Raw genomic sequence first — 6572 nt, forward strand, 5'->3', positions numbered from 1 at the left:
TTTGATTTCCTTCCTGCCACTACTAATTCACGAGTTGAAAAAAAAAAGTGCTTCTCCCTATTGATACGGTAGGTGGTGTCTTTGGTTGCATTCTGACCCTTTTTATTGACCCCTGTTTGCTTGGATTAAATATCAAACTAGTACACTAGTTCTTATTGTCAAAATCTGTATTAAAGCCTTGTCATTTAGTGCAAAAAATGGGTTGACAAACTGATTAATCTAAGCCTCTGTTGCTTCCCTTTCTTGGTTTATGTTTTAGTCCTAACAAGGTTAAATATAAGTCTTTGTTATTCTTTGTCATTTTAATCACTATCTGATGTTGTTCAACTCTAATAAATAATGGATCTAATGATAAAAGTTGACCAACAGGGAGTGAAAAATATTATGATATACCCTTTTTTTAAATATATTTAGCATATGGCGTGATATGGTTAAGCCTATGTTTATTTTTTTATTTTTCTTAGGAAAACGTCCTAATTCTAGGATTTTGGTGCCCTCCTTGAGATTGTCGTATTATGATTTCCCCTCTAATGTGTTACTTACTATATTTTGCTCTTTAAGTGAGATCCAATAAGTCTTAGTCCTTCATGGGTTTCCTTTGTGTTTTGTCTCAAAATAATCCTTTGATTATCATGTTTATGATTTAAGCATTACTTTTCGTTAATTAAGACTATATTTCTACAAAGTTGTCAAATATTCCTAGTTACTGCATTGTCATGAATTTGAGTTGTTACTTGATACTAATCCATTACTCCTTTCCTTTGTATACATGCCATGTTGAGTTCATTTATGGACTCCCCAAGTCTCTCATTGCATCCTGTTGGGCTCCTTAGCCTAACACATCTCTTCTTCGAGTCATTCCGTCTGAAGAAGTAGGGAAACTGAATTACAATCTCCAGAAAACCCAACAGGGGTTGTATACAAGATGTATACAGCTATATACATTCAGTATACGTTGATCTACCGGTCAAAAAACGTGAAGATACAGAGCTGAGGCGAAATACAGGTGTTTGGAAGCAAGAAATACATGAAAAGGGCTGATATACATGTCAATATACACTGATATACATCAGCTGTATACCAAAAACTGGAATTGAATTAAAGCCTAAAAATGTAGCGAAATTGGCCCAAGAAGGGGCCCAATTTCATTATCTCTCTTACTCTTCTAATGATTTGATTATGTGTTGACTAATCTTATTTAACTCTAACTTTAAATAACTTAATTAGATTCCCCGAAAGATGAGTTATTTTTGTTATGTTGGTTTACTTTTAATATATATATATATTTTTTTATTTTTTTATTTTTTTTTATTTTATTTTTTTTATTTTTATTTTTTTGTGTGTGTCTGTTCATTTATTTTACTAATAAGATCTTATATCATTAATTGAATTAAAACTCTTTGTTCTTAAAAAGAACATTATTTAATGTTTTTTACTTAACACACTTTTAGTTCGTTTAAAATTGTTTCAAGTTAAGGTCTCTCCTAAATAAACTTTTAAAAAAGCCTTTTCAATTAATTAAAATAAAATACTTACTTAGTCATTTTCTCAAGAAGGTTAGCCAAAATTTTTATTCTTCAATTAATTTAAAATGATTTTCATGCTTTAATGTATTAAATTGGTTTAAATTATTATTTCAAAGTGAATAAAATAAATTCTAATTAATCTTGTTTTATTAATATTATAATCACTTGTATTTCAAGTCAATTGTTCCATTTTGAATCATTTTCTCTAAAAAATCAAAATAAAATGTGTCATTTATTTAATTATTTTCTCAAAGTTAATCAAATATTGTAAGTTATTATTTTTTATGTTAACTCATTATTTTCCTAAAAATGGTCAAATATATTTTAGTCAAATCGCAGGTCAACCGCATGTTAGCGGACACTTCGAATGCTTAAACCCTTCTCGAAGTGTAAATTGAACCCCGAACTCCTTTGATATTTTCAAATGATTTTTTCTGTTTAAATCTTTGAAAATTATAAGTTTTCTTAATTTCTTTAAAAAATTAAGTGTCGACTCTTTTCTAAGTATTTTTCTCGAAATGCTTTATACTTGGAACATTTCAAAAAAATGATTTTTCTAAAGTTAGGAAAATTACGGCACAACAATATCTCATTAGGATCTACTCTAGTATTTTATAATACTAATTTGAACTAAAAGAAATTATAGACTTACAACAATAAGAAGTTCCTATAAACATTGAACATAAAAAGCATCATAAAAGATTCACAAGAAAGAAAGAAATAATACAATACACATATCAATGCAACTTTAATCATTAAAATTAAAAATAGAAGGAAAAATAAAATCAAATCATAATTGTCTAAACTCTTGTGATATCCACTTAACAAACCTATCAATATTGAAGAGTTTTTTTTTCTTTTCAAGTCAAACAAAAGCAAAGAGGTATCACTCTTGTTGATATTTACTTACCAAATCTATCACTATTCAAAAGCTTTCTTCATATAAAAATTAAATTTAAGAGGCATCAAAGAGATACATAAGAAAAAAAAAGAGAAAAGAAATCATACAATAAACATATCATTAAAAAATAGAAGGAAAAGGAAATCAATGCATATGTAATACCCTATATTAAAATAAGGGCATAATTGTCATTTAGCTCTCATTTAAAAAAAAGGATCAGAAATTTTTTAAAAAAAGGGGCTGAAAGCTCTAACAGAAGCAGCAGCAACACTGCAACTTCAGGGATCAAAAGAAAAAAAAAGGGACTCTTCTTGTTCTATAGTGAGCAAACGAACGAAGGAGAAACATAAATTTAAATTGAAAGCCTTAGCTCTCGAACTAAAGAGAGAGGTGGAAGAAGAAGAAGAACGAGAAGAAGGTAAGTTTCTTAACTTAGTCTAAAGGTTGAATTTGTATCTTCCATGACTATAAGATTGGGAATTGGGAAGTTGAGAAACATGGGTTTAGAAGAAAAAGAGGAAATTTATTTCATTCTTATGAACCAAGTGAATATAGTCAATGATTTGACCTATAAACTTTGGTATTGGGCTTATATGCAATAAGAGTAATTGGGCAGTAAGGTTAGGTTGATCTTTTTACAGCGAGAATTGACCAAGAAGAGACTAATGTGTGTGATTAAAGCACTAATTAAGTGATTGGACAGATTTCGAATCAGTCATGAAACCTCTAGGGCTGGGTTTTTTTTTAATGTAGTATGAATTACCTAAATGAAGGAGTTAACACGAAATTATTATGAATGTAATTATAGATTGACCAAAGGAATTCGTACGGAGTAATTGAGTGGCAAGCTTGGTAACTCAACACAAGTACTGTGAGTAGTAATCTTACCACAATTGATGTTTTATAACTTGCATGACTTTCACATGGTTTATAAAGTAAATGTGTTATCGAATGTTTTGAACTTGCATGTGGGACAAGTCTTTTACTGGATATAATACTGAAAAGATCATTTGAGATGATCTCATTCTTATAAGATATGATTACTGATATTGAAAAGGTTTTATACTTATTTGAGAAATAGTATTTTCACAGGTGATTGTTAAACTTTGAAATGATATGATTTGATAAGATTTAAATGCTCTGTTCGATTTTGAATTGTTTTTACTTATTACAAGAAAAATATAAATAGGAGTAGACCTTGATGAATCCCATAGCTAACGGCGGGTTCGTTAGACCTGATGCACCTTGTAGTTATGATTACTGATAAAGCCCTTGCTAGTGGGAAGGTAGAACTAGTATACTGTTACTGATATCCCTCGAGTAGGGATCTACTGATATGAATAACGAACTCCTTTATGAGGAGTTCACTGTTATTGGTTACTTCTTAAGGAGAAGACCACACTGATTACAAGATTCATCCTTGGAAACCTCCCAGCTATAAGATTTGATATGAAAATATTCTTTTTCTGAGTTTGCTATTATGTATTTACATTGATTTTGCTTATATGAGGCATCTAAGGTTGAATATTGTTATTGTTTCTGAAAAGCATTGTTTCATCATCATGACTATTACACTAGCATGCTTTCTGACTTGTCCCTCATTAAAATGGTTGTGGTTAAGTATTATTACTCACTGAGCTAGCGTCTCACTCCTCGCTATTTGTTTTTACAGAGAATTCAAGTGGTATTGAAGAGGATTTCATTAACTAGCGTGTGAGTTAGTAGCATCTGGTGAGCCCCGCATTGCTTCGTGTGGCAAGAGAACTATTGATTTGTTATGTTTATTTAGTTTCTTTTAAAAACTCTTAGAATTGCTCCATTTGTCATTCTTTTGATTTGAGTCAAGATTAGTCCTTCGAATTGTAGTCAAGTGACTAGTTTGGAATTTTTTTTCCGTAATTTGGAGATGAATTGGTTTTTATTGCGTGACAATTTGATCATTGATGGATATTAAATGGTGGTTTATAGTTGCTATTAGTTGTGTTGTGAAATTCTGAGACAGGAAAAATCCAGGATAGGCCTAAAAACAAAGGAAACTCTGCCCGATTTTCTGTAGAATTCTGGTGAGGCTTGCTTTGGGATTCTCCCCCTTAGCGCCGGTCATGATCCTTGATTGGGTCGTGACAGCATAATTATCTAAGCTCTTGTCAATATCACTTCACAAACTTATCACTATTCAACAACTTTCTTCTTCTTTTTCAAGCCAAATAAAAGCATAAATATAATACTATAGTGAAAATGAAGGGTAACTTTGGGTAGAATAAAACAAAAATATGAATTTATATAGAAAATAATGAAGGAATACCATAAGGTATCTTAACTTTCATATTTAATATTTTAGGGTTATGAATATGAAAAGTTGGAAATTATGAGAGCTATAACTATATGCATATTATATCTAATAAAGAAGATATATTATAGTGGAGAAGGTTATGAATATGAAAAGTTGAAAATTATGAGAGTTATGAATATATGCATATTATATATATATATTATAGTGGGAGGTGAAAAGTTTGAGTAATTGAGTATAAAGTCTTAAATAAAGAAAAATGCTCAAAAAAGGGAGAAAAGGAAAAAATATGAATGGAGGTCATAGAGAGGTGTCACATCACATTCTCTATGTTCCTCCTTTATATATATATATAAAAAAAAAATTATTGTTCATGAGTGTAAAATACATAAGTTAAATTTTGCGACTATAAATTTTAAAACTCACAATAATTATTTTCAATTATGGGACTAAAAATTTGGTAAATTACACCCAATAACCTTGGAAAATGACGGACAAGTCTTCGAAGTTAAAAGTCAAAACTTAAAAGGTTTTTTGTGGGGGGATCAACATGTTAAAAGTTCAAGAGGCTATCCTTTATAATTATGGCTATTTGTGAAACTTTTTCCCAAATTTGTTTGGTTTCAAGATTGATCAAGAAAATAATTAAGGCCCAGCCACTAAAATTCCCTCTTTTTTTATTTGTTTATTTGAAAAATAAATGTGATAACTATTTTTCTTAAATTAATACATTTAAGTTCTTTCAAATTTACATAATTTTCAGTCTCCAACTCAACCCATCAGATTAAGTTCCCAAACAAGTCATAGTCCGATCCACTAAAACTTTAGTCTATTCTACTTTAAGATTTTGTCAACCCTATTTCCAAGCCAGTGGCCAGAATGTAGAACAAAGAAAATGTGTTTATTTTATGAAAAAAATGAGGAACTCTAGAATTATTTTAACATTTAAATTATGGAATGCAAGTAGCATAATATAATTTAGCTTTGAATAATTCTGGTGATTTTCAAATTATTCTGGGCAATATTTTGGGCCCTCTAAATGCTCAAGGATATCATTTTGTGTCTCCTTTTGGACTTTAATTTTATTTACGAGATTACAGAGTTAAAACCACATATTTTTTTAGCAGCAAGTAGCAACATATGATAAATATATACTATTATATTGTGCGTATTACTCCCTCTGTCTCAAAATAAGTGTTACTAGTTAGCAAAATGTCATCTTCAAGACAAAAATCAGTATGTTTTTTCAACTATACCCTTATATTAAAGAATTACTGTTTTTTAATGTTTCTTAATTTTAAAGAAACATCTAATAAATAATATTGATCTTTCAGTTTTTTTTTAATGAGCATAAAATGAGTTAACATGATATTTGTTTATATCTTAATAAATGCATATAACAGCCCGTATAGCTCAGTGGTAGAGCGTCAGTCTTGTAAACTGAAGGTCTGTAGTTCGATCCTGCATGTGGGCATTGTAGGTTTTTTGTATTGCTAGAGGGCGATCGACCTATCGGATCGAGTGTTTTTTATTTCATGCATTATAAAAAAAAAAATCGTGCTGCTAGAGGGCGATCGACCTATCGGATTGAATGTTTTTTTTCCATGGTAAAAGAACATATTAAGCAAACCTTTTTATTTGATTGAAATGGAAAACATGATTAGAATTTTACAAAGTTCAGGAGGTGTTGAGGAGAAAGTAAGCAACTCAAAAAGTCTTCTTCTTTTTTTTTTTAATTTAAGGAGTCTAGTCGGTTGAAATACAATAAATAATAGATATAAAGTCATAAAATTTAAGTTCTGAATTCATCTTTAAAAGGTACGAATCACTTAAAAAAAATATAAGAAGATAAATT

At 29.7% G+C, this 6572-nt stretch overlaps 1 protein-coding gene, 1 long non-coding RNA gene and 1 other non-coding gene across 3 annotated transcripts in view; 2 read left to right on the forward strand and 1 right to left on the reverse strand.

Moving 5' to 3' along the window:
* Positions 1 to 3095, reverse strand: part of LOC125863338 (cytochrome b6-f complex iron-sulfur subunit, chloroplastic) — a 324107-nt gene extending 321012 nt beyond the window's left edge. The window contains exon 1 of the mRNA XM_049543527.1: positions 3091 to 3095. The gene's annotated coding sequence lies outside the window, so the exon portion shown is untranslated. The remainder of the gene's footprint in view (positions 1 to 3090) is intronic.
* Positions 2721 to 4505, forward strand: LOC125863356 (uncharacterized). Its single transcript, XR_007446128.1, has 3 exons — positions 2721 to 2845; positions 3236 to 3298; positions 4100 to 4505. It is a non-coding gene; the product is annotated as an uncharacterized LOC125863356 (long non-coding RNA).
* A 1614-nt stretch (positions 4506 to 6119) lies between these two features.
* Positions 6120 to 6191, forward strand: TRNAT-UGU (transfer RNA threonine (anticodon UGU)). The gene has a single exon. It is a non-coding gene; the product is annotated as a tRNA-Thr (tRNA).
* Positions 6192 to 6572: the final 381 nt, after the last annotated feature.

This window comes from Solanum stenotomum, chromosome 4, assembly GCF_019186545.1.
Source record: "Solanum stenotomum isolate F172 chromosome 4, ASM1918654v1, whole genome shotgun sequence".
NCBI classification, from domain to species: domain Eukaryota; kingdom Viridiplantae; phylum Streptophyta; class Magnoliopsida; order Solanales; family Solanaceae; genus Solanum; species Solanum stenotomum.